Below are 19,142 nucleotides of genomic sequence, written 5' to 3' on the forward strand. Positions count from 1 at the left end.
ATCACTGGATCCTGATTCTGTGGCCAACTACAGCCCTGTGGCAAACTTACCATTCCTATCAAAAGTTATAGAGAAGGCAGCTATTATCTGTAAGCCAAACAGCTAGAAGCCAGGCTTACAGATAACAACATATTTGATACCTTTCAGTCAGGATTCAGGAAAAGGCACAGCACTGAAGCGGCACTAGTCCGAGTAATGAATGATCTACTTACAGCAAGAGACAAAGGTGAGTGCTCAATTCTAAATCTTGACTTATCTGCAGCTTTCGATACCATAGATCATAAAATATTTATAGCTTGCAGCATTCTCAAAGTGCAGCATTACAAAGTGTATCTGAGATATTCAGGAGACTAACTTAGAGCTTTTCCACTGTAGCAGAACTTCAGCTGTGTTTTTGGTGGCTACTCAGACACTGTGGTTCAAAAACAGGTAAGGAATTTGTTAGATTTGTTGCTATTGTCTGATTGCAAATGAGCATAGGATGATGAGCTTTTGTGTGAGTGTGTGTATATATAGCAACATAGTATTAGCTTGCCTAATTATAGCTTGCAGCATTCTCAAAGTGCAGAATTACTAAGTGCATCTGAGATATTCAGGAGGTAATCTGGAGGTGGATAAAACAACAAAAAAAAGTAAGATTTGTTTGTTTAAAATCTTTCCCCTCTTTAACCACTTAAGGACCACAGGTTTATACCCCCCTAGTGACCAGGCCCTTTTTTACAAATCGGCACTCAACAACTTTAGCGGTTTATTGCTCGGTCATGCAACTTACCACCCAAATGAATTTTACCTCCTTTTCTTCTCACTAATAGAGCTTTCATTTGGTGGTATTTCATTGCCGCTGACATTTTTACTTTTTTTGTTATTAATCGAAATTTAACGATTTTTTTGCAAAAAAATGACATTTTTCACTTTCAGCTGTAAAATTTTGCAAAAAAAACCGACATCCATATATACATTTTTCGCCAAATTTATTGTTCTACATGTCTTTGATAAAAAAAAAATGTTTGGGCAAAAAAAAAATGGTTTGGGTAAAAGTTATAGCATTTGCAAACTATGGTACAAAAATGTGAATTTCCGCTTTTTGAAACAGCTCTGACTTTCTGAGCACCTGTCATGATTCCTGAGGTTCTACAATGCCCAAACAGTAGAAAACCCCCACAAATGACCCCATTTCGGAAAGTAGACACCCTAAGGTATTCGCTGATGGGCATAGTGAGTTCATAGAACTTTTTATTTTTTGTCACAAGTTAGCGGAAAATGATGATGATTTTATTTTTTTTATTTTTTCTTACAAAGTCTCATATTCCACTAACTTGCGACAAAAAATAAAAAATTCTAAAAACTTGCCATGCCCCTCACGGAATACCTTGGGGTGTCTTCTTTCCAAAATGGGGTCACTTGTGGGGTAGTTATACTGCCCTGGCAATTTAGGGGCCCAAATGTGTGAGAAGTACTTTGCAATCAAAATGTGTAAAAAATGACCGGTGAAATCCAAAAGGTGCACTTTGGAATATGTGCCCCTTTGCCCACCTTGGCAGCAAAAAAGTGTGACACATCTGGTATCGCCGTACTCAGGAGAAGTTGGGGAATGTGTTTTGGGGTGTCATTTTACATATACCCATGCTGGGTGAGAAAAATATCTTGGTCAAATGCCAACTTTGTATAAAAAAATGGGAAAAGTTGTCTTTTGCCAAGATATTTCTCTCACCCAGCATGGGTATATGTAAAATGACACCCCAAAACACATTCCCCAACTTCTCCTGAGTACGGCGATACCACATGTGTGACACTTTTTTGCTGCCAAGGTGGGCAAAGGGGCACATATTCCAAAGTGCACCTTTCAGATTTTGCAGGCCATTTTTTACACATTTTGATTGCAAGGTACTTCTCACACATTTGGGCCCCTAAATTGCCAGGGCAGTATAACTACGCCACAAGTGACCCCATTTTGGAAAGAAGACACCCCAAGGTATTCCGTGAGGGGCATGGCGAGTTCCTAGAATTTTTTATTTTTTGTCACAAGTTAGCGGAAAATGATGATTTTTTTTTTTTATCTTTTTCCTTACAAAGTCTCATATTCCACTAACTTGCGACAAAAAATAAAAAATTCTAGGAACTCGCCATGCCCCTCACGGAATACCTTGGGGTGTCTTCTTTCCAAAATGGGGTCACTTGTGGCGTAGTTATACTGCCCTGGCAATTTAGGGGCCCAAATGTGTGAGAAGTACTTTGCAATTAAAATGTGTAAAAAATGGCCGGTGAAATCCGAAAGGTGCACTTTGGAATATGTGCCCCTTTGCCCACCTTGGCATCAAAAAAGTGTGACACATCTGGTATCGCCGTACTCAGGAGAAGTTGGGGAATGTGTTTTGGGGTATCATTTTACATATACCCATGCTGGGTGAGAGAAATATCTTGGCAAAAGACAACTTTTCCCATTTTTTTATACAAAGTTGGCATTTGACCAAGATATTTTTCTCACCCAGCATGGGTATATGTAAAATGACACCCCAAAACACATTCCCCAACTTCTCCTGAGTACGGCGATACCAGATGTGTGACACTTTTTTGCTGCCAAGGTGGGCAAAGGGGCACATATTCCAAAGTGCACCTTTCGGATTTTGCAGGGCATTTTTTACACATTTTGATTGCAAAGTTCTTCTCACACATTTGGGCCCCTAAATTGCCAGGGCAGTATAACTACCCCACAAGTGACCCCATTTTGGAAAGAAGACACCCCAAGGTATTCCGTGAGGGGCATGGCGAGTTCCTAGAATTTTTTATTTTTTGTCGCAAGTTAGTGGAATATGAGACTTTGTAAGGAAAAAAGAAAAAAAATGAAAAATCATCATTTTCCGCTAACTTGTGACAAAAAATAAAAAATTCTAGGAACTCGCCGTGCCCCTCACGGAATACCTTGGGGTGTCTTCTTTCCAAAATGGGGTCACTTGTGGCGTAGTTATACTGCCCTGGCAATTTAGGGGCCCAAATGTGTAAGAAGTACCTTGCAATCAAAATGTGTAAAAAATGGCCGGTGAAATCCGAAAGGTGCCCCTTTGCCCACCTTGGCATCAAAAAAGTGTGACACATCTGGTATCGCCGTACTCAGGAGAAGTTGGGCAATGTGTTTTGGGGTGTCATTTTACATATACCCATGCTGGGTGAGAGAAATATCTTGGCAAAAGACAACTTTTCCCATTTTTTTATACAAAGTTGGCATTTGACCAAGATATTTTTCTCACCCAGCATGGGTATATGTAAAATGACACCCCAAAACACATTCCCCAACTTCTCCTGAGTACGGCGATACCACATGTGTCACACTTTTTTGCAGCCTAGATGCGCAAAGGGGCCCAAATTCCTTTTAGGAGGGCATTTTTAGACATTTGGATCCCAGACTTCTTCTCACACTTTCGGGCCCCTAAAAAGCCAGGGCAGTATAAATACCCCACATGTGACCCCACTTTGGAAAGAAGACACCCCAAGGTATTCAATGAGGGGCATGGCGAGTTCCTAGAATTTTTTATTTTTTTGCATAAGTTAGCGGATATTGATTTTTTTTTTGTTTTTTTCTCACAAAGTCTCACTTTCCGCTAACTTAGGACAAAAATTTCAATCTTTCATGGACTCAATATGCCCCTCACGGAATACCTTGGGGTGTCTTCTTTCCGAAATGGGGTCACATGTGGGGTATTTATACTGCCCTGGCTTTTTAGGGGCCCTAAAGCGTGAGAAGAAGTCTGGAATATAAATGTCTAAAAATGTTTACGCATTTGGATTCCGTGAGGGGTATGGTGAGTTCATGTGAGATTTTATTTTTTGACACAAGTTAGTGGAATATGAGACTTAGTAAGAAAAAACAAAAACAAACAAAAAATTTCCGCTAACTTGTGCCAAAAAAAATGTCTGAATGGAGCCTTACAGGGGGGGGGGGGGGGGGGTGATCAATGACAGGGGGGTGATCAATTACAGGGGGGTGATCACCCATATAGACTCCCTGATCACCCCCCTGTCATTTATCACCCCCCCTGTAAGGCTCCATTCAGACATCCGCATGATTTTTTACGGATCCATGGATACATGTATCGGATCCACAGAACGCATGCGGACGTCTGAATGGAGCCTTACAGGGGGGTTATCAATGACAGGGGGTGATCAGGGTAATCACCCCCCTGTCACTGATCACCCCCCCCAGTAAGGCTCCATTCAGACATCCGCATGATTTTTTACGGATCCATGGATACATGTATCGGATCCACAAAACGCATGCGGACGTCTGAATGGAGCCTTACAGGGGGGTTATCAATGACAGGGGGTGATCAGGGTAATCACCCCCCTGTCACTGATCACCCCCCCTGTAAGGCTCCATTCAGACATCCGCATGATTTTTTACGGATCCATGGATACATGGATCGGATCCACAAAACGCATGCTGACGTCTGAATGGAGCCTTACAGGGGGGTTATCAATGACAGGGGGTGATCAGGGTAATCACCCCCCTGTCACTGATCACTCCCCCTGTAAGGCTCCATTCAGACAGCCGCATGATTTTTTACGGATCCATGGATACATGGATCGGATCCACAAAACGCATGCGGACGTCTGAATGGAGCCTTACAGGGGGGTTATCAATGACAGGGGGGTGATCAGGGAGTGTATATGGGTGATCACCCGCCTGTCATTGATCACCCCCCTGTAAGGCTCCATTCAGACGTCCGTATGCTTTTTGCGGATCCGATCCATGTATCCGTGGATCCGTAAAAATCATACGGACGTCTGAACGGAGCCTGACAGGGGGGTGATCAATGACAGGGCGGTGATCAATGACAGGGGGGTGATCAGGGAGTTTATATGGGGTGATCATGGGTTTATAAGGGGTTAATAAGTGACGGGGGGGGGTGTAGTGTAGTGTAGTGTGGTGTTTGGTGCGACTGTACTGACCTACCTGAGTCCTCTGGTGGTCGATCCTAACAAAAGGGACCACCAAAGGACCAGGTAGGAGGTATATTAGACGCTGTTATGAAAACAGCGTCTAATATATCTGTTAGGGGTTAAAAAATTCGGATCTCCAGCCTGCCAGCGAGCGATCGCCGCTGGCATGCTGGAGATCCACTCGCTTACCTTCCGTTCCTGTGAGCGCGCGCGCCTGTGTGCGCGCGTTCACAGGAAATCTCGCGTCTCGCGAGATGACGCCTATTGGCGTTAGTGTGACCTGGGAGAGCCGCCGCGATGACGCCTTTCGGCGTTAGCGCGGCGGCAAGCGGTTAAAATGGCAGACCTGGTTCTGTGCAGGAATTGTTGTGGTTTTATTTCAGGTTCCACTCTTCGGAGGTTTGGATGCTGTCTGATCTGTAGACAGCTCTCCATAATGCAGCAGGAAATTGCATTTTTGAAATCTGAGATTTGTAAATTAGCTGTTAAACTCAGACTGGGAATGTTGCAATGCCACTGCCACAGAGGCCCCCTAGAAATGGAAGATGGGTTACTGCAGATTCTGAGAGACTTAGAGAGTTGTGGATAGAAGACATGTCCCACAGTCTGTGGCTCTCCATAATTCATTTGCAGCACTTTCAGTGCGCAAGAGCAACATGGAGGATTGCTCAGGCACAGTGGGTGAGGAACAATTATCTCCTATGCCTAAAGTATGCAAGACTGCAGCTAAAGACACAGAGGATAAGGTGAGGACTGATAGTAAGCAGCTGTTGGTGGGCAATTCTATCATAAGAGGTGTGAAGTTTGAGGAAAATGGTTTTGTGAGATGTCTCCCTGGTGCTACTGCCAGCAGGCACAGACGACGTATCCTTAATATTGTTAGGCAAGCAAAGCAGGAAAGGGAGGTGGATGTTATTGTCCATCTTGGGACAAATGATCGGGCTTGCAATGAGGTTTCAAAGGTGAAGGAAGCTTTTCACACACTTGGAAATGATATATGGGAGGTTGCATCAACTGTTTCATTCTCTGCAGTTTTGCCTGTGCATAACTTTCATGATGACAGGAAGATACACATTAAGGAATTCAATGTATGGCTTGGTGAATGGTGTCTGAACCAAGGGTTTGGCTTTGTGTCTCATGTTAGCTCTCGTTGGAATGGAAAAGAACTGCACAAGAAAGATGGTTTGCATCTCAAGGGAACAAATGTCTTCAGTGAACAGTTCCAAGTATTTGCTAAGGAGCATTTAAACTAGGAAAGGGGGGCAAAAGAGTGATAATCCAGCAATCCGACTGCCCCCTGGAACAATGCCAGAAGATGCCAGTAGCACATATGTTAAGAAATGACAAGCTCAGAATCTTGTCTACAAATGCTCACAGTTAAGGGAATAAGATCAAAATGAAATTGAGTCTATAATGGCATCTTAGAATATAGATTTTGTGGCTGTTACTGAGACATGGTTCAATAGGAGTAATGACTGGGATATAACAATAGGAGGGTTCTCTCTATATAGGAAAGAGAGAAGTCAAGAAAGGGGGAGGGGTGGCCCTCTATATGAAAGATAGCATAAAATCTAATTTAATACAAGTTAGCGAGACCAATTTTGAATCAGTTTGGGTTACGCTGCAGCTTGATAATCATAGGTTAACTCATGTAGGTGTGATATATAGACCACCTAGCCAAGTCAAAGAATTAGATGATCTACTAGTTGAGAAAAATAGCTAAAATGACATTGAAGGTGGAAGTTATCATTATGGGATATACTTTAATCTCCCTGATGTAAACTGGAAAACCAAAATAGCTAGTTCTGCCAGGAGTACAGATATTCTAAATTCCCTACTGGTATTATCTCTACAGCAAGTAGTTGAGGAGCCAACCCGGAAGGAGGCCATTTTAGATTTAGTATTTAGTATTCACAAATGGGAATTTGGTATCTGATATTACTGTATGGGAAAGCTTGGGATCTAGTGATCACCAGTCAGTGTGGTTTACTAGTGCACACCACACAAAAACAAAAGTTTTAGAAAAACAGACTTTTCTAAACTTAGATTTGTGGTATACGAGTCCCTATCAAATTGGAACAGTTTCAATGGAGTCCAGGAGAAATGGAACTACTTAAAAGTGGAACTATTGAAGGCAACAGATAATTTCATTAGGCTTGTCAGTAAAAACAAAAAAAAAAAGGCAGAGACCACTGCGGTACTCAGCAGAAGTGGCCAAAATCATGAAAAACAAAAAGAAAGAATTTAGTAATTATAAAAAAAAAAACAAGGATGACAGGCAAATTTATAAGATTAGGCAGAGAGAGGCCAAGCAAGTTATAAGAGCCTCTAAAGCACAGGCAAAAGATAAATTAGCTCAGTCAGTGAAAAAAGGCGATAAGACATTCTTCAGATACATAAATGAAAAAAGGAAACTAAAACAAGGAATTACCAAATTAAAAACAAAAGAAGGAAGGTATATGGAAGAAGATAAAGAACTAGCTGACTGCCTCAATAAATACTTCTGTTCAGTTTTTACAAAGGAAAATTAAGGAAAAGGACCTCAGTTAGGGAGGAAGACTAATGAATCTTTTGATGCATGTGTCTTTACAGAGGAAGAGATTCTAAGTCAGCTGTATAAAATGAATACAAATAAGTCACAGGGGCCTGATGGGATACACCCAAAGCTATTAAAAGAGCTAAGCGGTGAAGTAGCAAAACCATTAACAGATTTATTTAACCAATCACTGGTAACAGGAGTCGTCCCAAAAGATTGGAAATCAGCAAATGTTGTGCCCATTCACAAGAAAGGTAGTAGTGAGGAACCGGGCAACTATAGGCCAGTAAGCCTGACATCAATAGTGGGGAAATTAATGGAAACCATACTTAAAGGGACACTGACAGGCAAATTCAGAATATTGTGTTATATATCTGACATTACAGGTCTTATACAGTCTATTAAAAGCATGTAAGTATCCCCCCTGTCCACCTTCTAAATACCGAAATATAAAGTTTTATAACTTGCCTGTCTCCTCACCAATCTGCCCAATGGGCGGCGTTTCATCTGAAAATGCGCCCAGCCAGCCGCTCCCAACTGCCGTTCTGTAGCCCCGCCCAGCTCATCAATATTCACTTAGCTGGGCGGGGCTACAACTCTCCCTAGTCACGATCCTGCGTATGGTTGATAGAATCCTCTTAGCAGCGTCCGTGTAATCCTCTGCGCCTGCGCCCCGCCGTGGTTAGATAGCGCCTGCTGTACACACCCTGCCTGCGTTCCCAGAGGCAGCTGCAGCCTCTGCCTCATGCGCATGCCCCAGGCACTGTTCATAGCAGCGCTTCAGAGCGCTGCTCACTCACATCTCCAAAGGGGTTAATGATAGTGCGGAGAGTTGTAGCCCCGCCCAGCGAAGTGAATATTGATGAGCTGGGCGGGGCTACAGAACGCAGTTGGGAGCAGCTGGCTGGGCGCATTTTCAGATGAAGCGCCGCCCCTTGAGCAGATTGGTGCGGAGACAGGCAAGTTATAAAACTTTATATTTCGGTATTTAGAAAGTGGACAGGGGGGATACTTACATGCTTTTAATAGACATATATCTGACATTACAGGTCTTATACAAACACAATATGCTGAATTTGCCTGTCAGTGTCCCTTTAAGGAGAGAATTGCGGAACATCTAAAATCCCATAGATTGAAAGATGAAAAACAGCATGGTTTACTTCAGGGAGATCATGTCAAACTAATCTTATTGATTTTTAAAAAAAATTTAATGTTGATAAGTGCAAGGTAATGCACCTGGGGCGTAAAAACCCAAGAGCAGAATATAAAATCAATGATACAGTCCTAACCTCAGTATCTGAGGAAAGGGATTTAGGGGTCATTATTTCAGAAGACTTAAAAGGTAGGCGGACAATGTCATAGAGCAGCAGAAAATGCTAGCAGAATGCTTGGGTGTATAGGGAGAGGCATTACCAGTAGAAAGAGGGAGGTGCTCATGCCGCTCTACACAGCACTAGTGAGACCTAATTTGGAGTATTGTGCGCAGTACTGGAGACCATATCTCAAGAAGGCTATTGATACTTTGGAGAGAGTTCAGAGAAGAGCTACTAAACTAGTACATGAATTGCAGGATAAAACTTACCAGGAAAGATTAAAGGACCTTAACATGTATAGCTTGGAAGAAAGACTAGACAGAGGGGATACGATAGAAACTTTTAAATACATAAAGGGAATCAACAAGGTAAAAGAGGAGAGAATATTTAAAAGAAGAAAGACTACTACAAGAGGACAGTGTTTTAAATTAGAGGGGCAAAGTTTTAAAAGTAATATCAGGAAGTATTGGATGCATGGAATAGCCTTCCTGCAGAAGTGGTAGCTGCAAATACAGTGAAGGAGTTTAAGCATGCATGGGATAGGCATAAGGCCATCCTTAATATAAGATAGGGCCAGGGGCTATTCATAGTATTCAGTACATTAGGCAGACTAGATGGGCCAAATGATTCTTATCTGCCGACACATTCTATGTTTCTATTAATCCAGCGATTGAAGAATTACTGTGGCCTAGGGGGTGCTGTTCTCAGCTGGTTTCAATCCTTCCTATCTGGCAGGTCACAGCAACTGTGCCTGGGCATCCTCTACTCTAATCCTGTGCCACTTACTTATGGGTCCCACAGGGGTCGGTGTTATCGCCGTTACTCTTTGCAGTCTACATGCTCCCAGTGGGCAAAAATTGTCCAGAACTATGGCCTAGGTTACCATTGTTATGCAGATGACATACAACTGTATCTGTCCTTCAAGCCTGGCACTCAAGACCCATCAGCATCCATCAATGCCTGTCTAGTGGAATTACAAAACTGGATGAACACCAGCTGGCTGAGGCGGAACTCTGACAAAACATAGGTGTTGGTAGTAGGCGGTCCACACATGGTGGATAAAGTTGAAAAGCCCTCACACTTTAAACTAGCAATTGGGGGAGCTACCGTGCAATATAAAGACTCTGTGCGAAACCTAGGGGTGATCCTGGATTGAAAGCTAACACTCAGACAGCAGGCATCAGCGGTCATCAAATCCTCTTTCTTCCATCTGAGAAATTTAGCGAGAATTAAACACCTTATCACAGCAGAAGACCTGCCTACACTAATTCATGCATTTGTATCCTCCCGCCTGGACTACTGCAATGCCCTATTCATCAGATCCCCGGATAAAGTTCTGCACCCATTACAACTAGTACAGAATACAGCAGCCCTCACACATTTCCCCAGTACTGCAAACTCTTCACTGGTTGCCAGTAAAATGGAGAATCCATTTTAAGATCTGCCTGATGACATTCAAGGCACTAAACCACAGGGGACCAAGTACATAGCGGATCTATTGGAACTTGATGCCCCTACATAGCCCCTCCGCTCTGCCAATAAGATGAATTTGGTTATTTCCAGGATCCACTTAAAATCATTTGGTGCATGGGCATTTTCCTATGCAGCCCCTACTCTGTGGAACTTACTCCCACAATCAGTGCGAGAGGCCCCTTCTCTGGACAGCTTTAAGATAAGGCTAAAAACCCACCTCTTTTACCGAGCCTTTGATACTGCAGAATGCAGGGTCACAGTGCTTTGAGCCCCCAGGAAGAAAAGCGCTATAAAAATATCATTATTATCTATTTATCCCCAGGACTGTGACTATGACGAGGGGACATCCTCTGCGACTGGAGGAAAGAAGGTTTGTACACAAACATAGAAGAGTATTCCTGGTAAGAGCAGTGAAACTATGGAACTCTCTGCCTAAGGAGGTGGCGATGGTGAGTTCACTAAAAGAGTTCAAGATGGGCCTGGATGTATTTCTGGAGTGTGATAATATTGCAGGCTATAGCTACTAGAGATGGGTCGTTGATCCAGGGAGTTCTTCCGATTGCCTGATTGGAGTCGGGAAGGAACTTTTTCCTCTAAAGTGGGGAAAATTGGATTCTACCTCATGGTATGTTTTTTTGCCTTCCTCTGCATAAACTTGCAGGAGAACAGGCCCAACTGGATGGACAGATGTCTTTTTTCAAAATCTGTATGAGGGATAGAAATATCGCGGCAGGCACTGCCACATGTGTCTATGCGATCACTATAATAACCATTTGCACTGGCATCCAATAAAATCCCGGGTGTGCTCTGTCGGTAATATAGTCCTTATAATAATGAATACTGAGTGAAGAAAAAGTATCACGGCACTCACCACCAATCTCAAATTTCAGTTGCAGTTTATTCCATTGTTGCACAATATTAGTGGACGCGGACGATACACAGGTGCATGAATCGGCTACAGCTGTTTTGCGCTTTGTCAAGCCTCCCGTGATGCAGAGGGGAGGGGGCTATAAATACCTCCACCCGGTATACGTCACAGGTATACATTTATGTGAAATACAAAAAACATATATACTTAAAACCAAATCAAATGAAAACAGCCAAATCATTTTTATCATTTAACCCTAAAGGTCCCATGGTTTGCGTTCTAATTATCCATGCGGTTTCTCGCTGCAAAAGGATGCGTTTCCTATACCCTCCTCTTATGGGGGACTGGAATATTTCGATACCTGCACATTTTAAAACTTCACTCCTCCCCCATGTTCAGTATGTATATGTTCAATTAACCTAGTTGCTCCGTACTTAGTTATTGATTTCTTGTGCTCCCTAAAACGTATGTATAAGCACCTGCGTGTCTTCCCAATGTAAAACCTGCCACAAGGGCAAAAAATCACGTATACTACACACTGGGTCTTACCATATATGAATTGTTCAACTATGTGTCCTACATTGCCCATCTGCAGATATTTCTGTACATGTTCACACATGGAGCAGTGTCCACATGCGTAGTTTCCTTTAGGAGCACTCCTTCCCAGCCAGTTATCCACTGGACGGGGAAGGTTGCTCCTAACAATGGCATCCCCTATAGCAGGCATGTCTAAACTGCGGCCCTCCAGCTGTTGCAAAACTACAACTCCCAACATGCCTGGATAGCTTACAGCTATTAGGGCATGCTGAAAGTTGTAGTTTTGCAACAGCTGGAGGGCCGCAGTTTGGACATGCCTGCCCTATAGTCTTACTCCTCCAGAAGCTAACAATAGGGTAGTTCTCTACTTTGGCTGCCAGAGACGCATCCCTCTGTACCATTTGCCAATTGTTTAAAATTACTTTTTTAATAGTGGAGGCCATCGGGGAATAATCAAATGTGAACACTGCTCTATCTCCATCACCTTTATTGTACAGTCTCCTCTTTATGTTGATCTTTTTTGTATGATTTTTGTATATGCATTGTCCACTATTTTCTCTGGGTAGCCCCTTTGCAGGAAACGTTTCTTCAGATCTATACACTGCTCCGTGAATTCAACATCATCTTTGACAATTCTGGCCAGATGCATAAATTGACCATATGGGATTGTGGTGGGTGGTAACTTGTGTAATGTAACAGTGCATGTGTGGATGTTATTTTTCTATAAATGGTGGGATGTAACTGACCATCTCTCACCCTTATTTTAACATCAAGAAAATATAATTCATCCGCACTCAAAGTGCTGGTGAACTGCATGTTCATCTTATTTGCATCATTTAAATAATCCACAAATGCACTAAACATATGTTCCTCCCCCGTCCAAACAATGAATATATACGGATGTACAGTATAAAAGGGTTCTGGACAGTGTAAATATACCTCTCTTCAAACATGGCCAAAAATAAATTTGCAAAGGTCCATGAGACTGGTGTCCCCATTGCGGTTCCCAACAATTGTTTAAACCATTCCTGGTTAAAACGAAAGGTGTTGTGTCAGTATGAATGACAGAGACTCCGTGACAAAATCAACATATGGATCACTTTTTCCTATCTTCTGCAAAATGCCACGGACCGTGTCTACCCCCAGTTCTTGTGGAATCCTGGTATATAGGCTTTCCACATCCATCGCAGCTAAATAAAAGCCGTCCTGTCATCAGGGCCGTCTTAAATATTGATTGGACCCTGGGCAAAAATTTACTTGGGCCCACTGGATCCCGCCTTCCCAAACCCTAGCATGCAATCACGACCTCCACCACAACACACACAAAAAAATCCACATATCTGGTAGAGTACAGTTATATAAATGCTTCCAGTTCTGAAGACTCCAGCGGCTCAGGATCAGTGCTCTGGGCAGCTGGTCTCAGGCTGGAAGTGGGCACCTCTCTGCAGGAAGGAGACCGGGGCTCGGTTCACCCTAGTGTTACAGTCACCCCAGAGTATGCAGTATAGCCCCCTATAGTATACAGCATCCCACAGTATGCAGTGTATCACCCTATAGTATACAGCACCCCACACTATGCAGTATAGCATGCCACACTATACACCTCACAGTATACAGTAGAGCAGTATAGCACCCCACAGTATACAGCCCCCCACACTATACAGTACAGCAGTATAACACTCCACAATATACAGCACCCACAGTATAAAGCACCTCACGGTATACAACACCCCAAAATATACAGAATACTGCACCTCACAGTATACAGCACCCCAAACTATACACTATACAGCACCCCACACTATACAGTACAGCAGCATAGCACTCCACAATATACAGCACCCACAGTATACAGCCCCCCAAACTATACAGAATACTGCACCTCACAGTATACAGTACCCCACAGTATACAGCACCCCAAAATATACAGCCCCCCACAATATACAGCACCCCCATAGTATACAGTAGAGCAGTATAGCACCCCACTATACAGTAGTTTACAGTATATTAGCATTACAGCCCCTGTCACGTTTTCCTGATGTAATCTTCTAAAAAAAAAAAGCTGCACAATTATAGGAAACTTCTCCTGCAGTAACACCACTGGTAGACAGGACCTGTGATGACCTCATAGCCATGTGACCAGTAATATTGCTAGGTTACTGGTCACATGGTGATTATGTCATCTAAGGTCCTAGAAAATCACAGTTCGCTGCCTGGAGTGTTGGCAGGCATGGCAGCACCCCCCTGTGTAGCCGATAGCCTGATACTCGGGGCAGTGGCCAGCAGGGCACAAGAGGCAGCTGCCCTGGGCCCCCCAGGAGCAACTGTGCCTGGGGCAGCTGCTCCTTTTGCCCCTTGTTAAAGACGGCCCTGCCTGCCATTGTATTTCTCCCAAAGCTTCCCAAATAAAAAAAATCTGTGGTATCCTCCAAATATGAAGGAACCCCTTTTAACACTGGGTGCAGCATTCAATGCAAATATTGGGAAAGGGGTTCGGTCAAGGAACCGTTCCACAACTGTCTCTCATTACTATCCAAGGGTCTAAACTATGGACTGGTATCGGAATTCCATATGGTAAATTTTGAAGTAGACATGTTCAAAGCTATAAGAAAACTGAATTTGTTCAAACATTTCAGACAAATAAATAGTTAGATTTACCTAGTAGTGGGGATTCAGAGTCACAGGGTGATATAGAGGAACCAGACCCCTTTACACAGGGGATAAAATCCACTTTCACCCCCCCCCCCCTCCTTGTCGGCTGGAGGTAGTTTGGATCTATTTCAAAAGCAGGTTTTAAAATAAACCAAAGCTTTAATATATCCGCAGATTAAATCTAATCTCAGTACAGGTGAGAAAAAAAGCATTGGATTGGCTTATGAATTGTAAAGAGATGATCAAACCAGCCGACAAGGGGGGTAATGTGGTTGTGATGTATAAAAACACATTATATGCAAGAAGCAAACAGACAACTTAGAGACATTAATACCTATGCTCCCCTTACCTCAGACCCCACTACAAAATACCAGCAACAACTTAGGGCGTTGTTGTGGAAGTATGTAGACAGAGGATTTTTGACCAAACACATGGCTGAGAAACTCTACCCTCAGTTCCCCATCAAACCAGTGTGGTATATAGTACCCAAGATCCATAAATCAGTGGTACATTCACCCGGGCGTCCCATAGTGTTGGGGAACGGTTCCTTGACCGAACCCCTTTCCCAATATTTGGATTGGATGCTGCGCCCGGTGTTAAAAGGGGTTCCTTCATATTTGGAGGATACCACCAATTTTTTGGGAAGCTTTGGGAGAAATACAATGGCAGGACGGCTTTTATTAAGCCGCGGTGGATGTGGAAAGCCTATATACCAGGATTCCACAAGAACTGGTAGTAGAGACGTTCCGTGGCATTTTGCAGAGGATAGGAAAAAGTGATATATACCGTATTTTTTGCCCTATAAGACGCAGGGTTTTTGGGGAGGAAAATAAGAAAAAATATATTTTTAACCAAAAAGGTGTGCTGTGTGTTTGGTGGGTTTGGAACTAATGGTGGTCTGTGGATGGCACTATTACTGGGGATCTGTGGATGACGGACATTGTTATGGGGGGGATCTGTGGATGACGGACACTGTTATGGGGGGGATCTGTGGATGACGGACACTGTTATGGGGGGGGATCTGTGGATGACGGACACTGTTATGGGGGGGATCTGTGGATGACGGACACTGTTACGGGGGGGATCTGTGGATGACGGACACTGTTACGGGGGGGATCTGTGGATGACGGACACTGTTACGGGGGGGATCTGTGGATGACGGACACTGTTATGGGGGGGGGATCTGTGGATGACGGACACTGTTATGGGGGGGATCTGTGGATGACGGACACTGTTACGGGGGGGATCTGTGGATGACGGACACTGTTACGGGGGGGATCTGTGGATGACGGACACTGTTACGGGGGGGATCTGTGGATGACGGACACTGTTACGGGGGGGGGGATCTGTGGATGACGGACACTGTTACGGGGGGGGGGGGGGGTCTGTGGATGACGGACACTGTTACAGGGGGATCTGTGGATGACGGACACTGTTACAGGGGGATCTGTGGCTGGCACTGTTACAGGGGGGATCTGTGGCTGGCACTGTTATGGGCTGGGGGGATCTGTGGGTGGCACTGTTATGGGCTGGGGGGATCTGTGGGTGGCACTGTTATATATGTGCCATCCACAGACCCCCCCCCAGCCCATAACAGTGACATCCACAGACCCCCCCAGCCCATAACTGTGCCATCCACAGATCGCAATAAATGATTATGACATCTTATATTACTATACCGGAGCGGCGGGGCGGGGATACTACACTGATACTACTGACTGCACCGCCCCGACGCTATTGCCGGCCCCAGCTCCTCCTCCCAGTCCCTCCCCGAGTCCCCGCTCGCATCTACATCGCAGCTTGCGATGTAAAACGGCATTCGCCCCATAAGACGCAGGGGCATTTCTCCCCCGTTTTGGGGGAAGAAAAAGTGCGTCTTATGGGGCGAAAAATACGGTATGTTGATTTTGTCACAGAGTCTCTGTCATTCATACTGACACAACACCTTTTGTTTTAACCAGGAATGGTTTAAACAATTGTCGGGAACCGCAATGGGGACACCAGTCTCATGCACCTTTGCAAATTTATTTTTGGCCATGTTTGAAGAGAGGTATGTTTACACTGTCCAGAACCCTTTTATACTGTACATCTATATATATTCATTGTCTGGATGGGGGAGGAACATATGTTTAGTGGATTATTTAAATAACGCAAATAAGATGAACATGTGCGGGCAAATTGTATTTTCTTGATGTTAAAATAAGGGCGAGAGATGGTCAGTTACATCCCACCATTTATAGAAAAAAAACATCCACGAATGCACTGTTACATTACACAAGTTACCACCCACCGCAATCCCATATGGTCAATTAATGCGTCTGGCCAGAATTGTCAAAGATGATGTTGAATTCACGGAGCAGTGTATAGATCTGAAGAAACGTTTCCTGCAAAGGGGCTACCCAGAGAAAATAGTGGACAATGCATATACAAAAATCATACAAAAAAGACAGACTTTAGGTAAGAGCATCAAAAAAAACAAGAGAAAGAGGAGACTGTACAACAAAGGTGATGGAGATAGAGCAGTGTTCACATTTGATTATTCCGTGATGGCCTCCACTATTAAAAAAAGTCATTTTAAACAATTGGCAAATGGTACAGAGGGATGCGTCTCTGGCAGCCAAAGTAGAGAACTACCCTATTGTTAGCTTCCGGAGGAGTAAGACTATAGGGCAGGCATCCTCAAACTGCGGCCCTCCAGCTGTTGTAAAACTACAATTCTCACAATGCCCTGCTGTAAGCTAATACCTGTAGGCTATTCGGGCATGCTGGGAGTTTAGTTTTGCAACAGCTGGAGGGCCACAGTTTGAGGATGCCTGATATAGGGGATGCCATTGTTAAGAGCAACCTTCCCCGTCCAGTGGATAACTGGCTGGGAAGGAGTGCTCCTAAAGGAAACTACGCATGTGGACACTGCTCCATGTGTGAACATGTACATAAACAGAAATATCTGCAGATGGGCAATGTAGGACACATAGTTAAACAATTCATATATGGTAAGACCCAGTGTGTAGTATACGTGATTTTTTGCCCTTGTGGCAGGTTTTACATTGGGAAGACACACAGGTGCTTACACATACGTTTTAGGGAGCACAAGAAATGAATAACCAAGTATGGAGTAACTAGGTTAATTGAACATATACATACTGAACATGGGGGGGAGAAGTGAAGTTTTAAAATGGGCAGGTATCGAAATAGTCCAGTCTCCCATGAGAGGAGGAGATAGGAAACGCATCCTTTTGCAGCGAGAAGCTGCATGGATAATTAAAACGCAAACCATGGGACCTTTAGGGTTAACTGATAAAAATGATTTGGCTGTTTTTTCATTTGATTTGGTTTTAAGTATATATGTTTTTTGTATTTCACATAAATGTATACCTGTGACGTGTACTGGGTGGAGGTATTTATAGCCCCCTCCCCTCTGCATCACGGGAGGCTTGACAAAGCGCAAGACAGCGCGAAACAGCTGTAGCCGATTCATGCACCTGTGTATCGTCCGCGTCCACTAATATTGTGCAACAATGGAATAAACTGCAACTGCAATTTGAGATTGGTGATGAGTGCCGCGGTACTTTTTCTTCACTCAGTATTCAGATGTCTTTTTTTCAGCCTTATAAACTATGTTGGTACATGGAACATCATTTTGGACTTTCTTGGTTGAACAATTCACACTCGGACATACTTTGGGGCGAGGGTAACATACATTACGCGACTTGCTTTGTTTAATATATACAATTCATCTACAGGGTGCTGTATTTTTGCTATGAGCATTACCTTTGCCTTTTTGACTCTACTGTTTGACATTATGTGCCTGTTCCTAGTACATCACATTATACAGTACCTACAGTTTATTTTCTGTTGTACCTAGAGAGACTGAATTTATTCTACACATGCATGATACTATATCTTCACGCTTATGCTAGATACACCCCCTACCTGTGCATTCTTGGCAGCAGTCATACCAAGCCTTTGTGACTAGAGTTCACGTGCATAGCACTTCCTAGCAATGGCCACGCTGATGCCGGGGTATTCAACATATGCACGTATGAGTGTTTGGCCTTGGCGCTCCTCCAGGGTGGCACTGGTGACAAATGCACCCTTTGTGACGCCAACTTGAGCTGCATGCCCGAAGTTATTGTCTACAACAACACCCCCAGGTACTTTTTCCTTTCACACATCATTTATAATTTTCAGGTCTGTTGTTCATATACGTATAACTATTTTATTGGCACAGAAAGTTCTTACAATGATGATGGGTGTCTTGGTATATATATTAGTTCAGTTCATTGTATATTGTAATTGCCAAAATGTTGCATCTGGTATAAAGTATTATAATTTCTACACTAAGTGCCGATTCCACTGTACAATTTTTTGTGGATACATGTTCTTTAGGGTGAGTTGGACCAAACCTCGTGGTGGCAGGCATCCAGGTGAATTATTGAAACTGCTCGGAGTGCTGTTCCCTCTTCTCCTTCAAAAGGGAAAACAAGTATGACTGGACTCTTTCTCCCATTTAAAAATAACAGAAATCTAATGGTACTGACACAAACTGAGCATTACTGATGCTCAAAATAACTGATTTAAATAAACTGGTATTAAAACAGCAGATTTGTACCTAAGAAACAGGCTGATTTGTTGCATGTGTGCTTGGCAGCTTAAGGCATCTGTGTTGGTTCAATGTTCATATGTGCATGCATTGCTGAGAATGGGAAGGGGGGGTGCCATTACTCCTAGAGGCTCAGCTCTCTCTGCAACTGCAGCACCCTCTGCACTTTGATTGTGAGGGCCAGGCATTATGATTAAGATGTTCAATGCCTGGCCCTGTCAATAA

The sequence above is a fragment of the Bufo gargarizans genome, unplaced genomic scaffold (genome assembly GCF_014858855.1).
Source record: "Bufo gargarizans isolate SCDJY-AF-19 unplaced genomic scaffold, ASM1485885v1 fragScaff_scaffold_395_pilon:::fragment_2:::debris, whole genome shotgun sequence".
Classification (NCBI taxonomy): domain Eukaryota; kingdom Metazoa; phylum Chordata; class Amphibia; order Anura; family Bufonidae; genus Bufo; species Bufo gargarizans.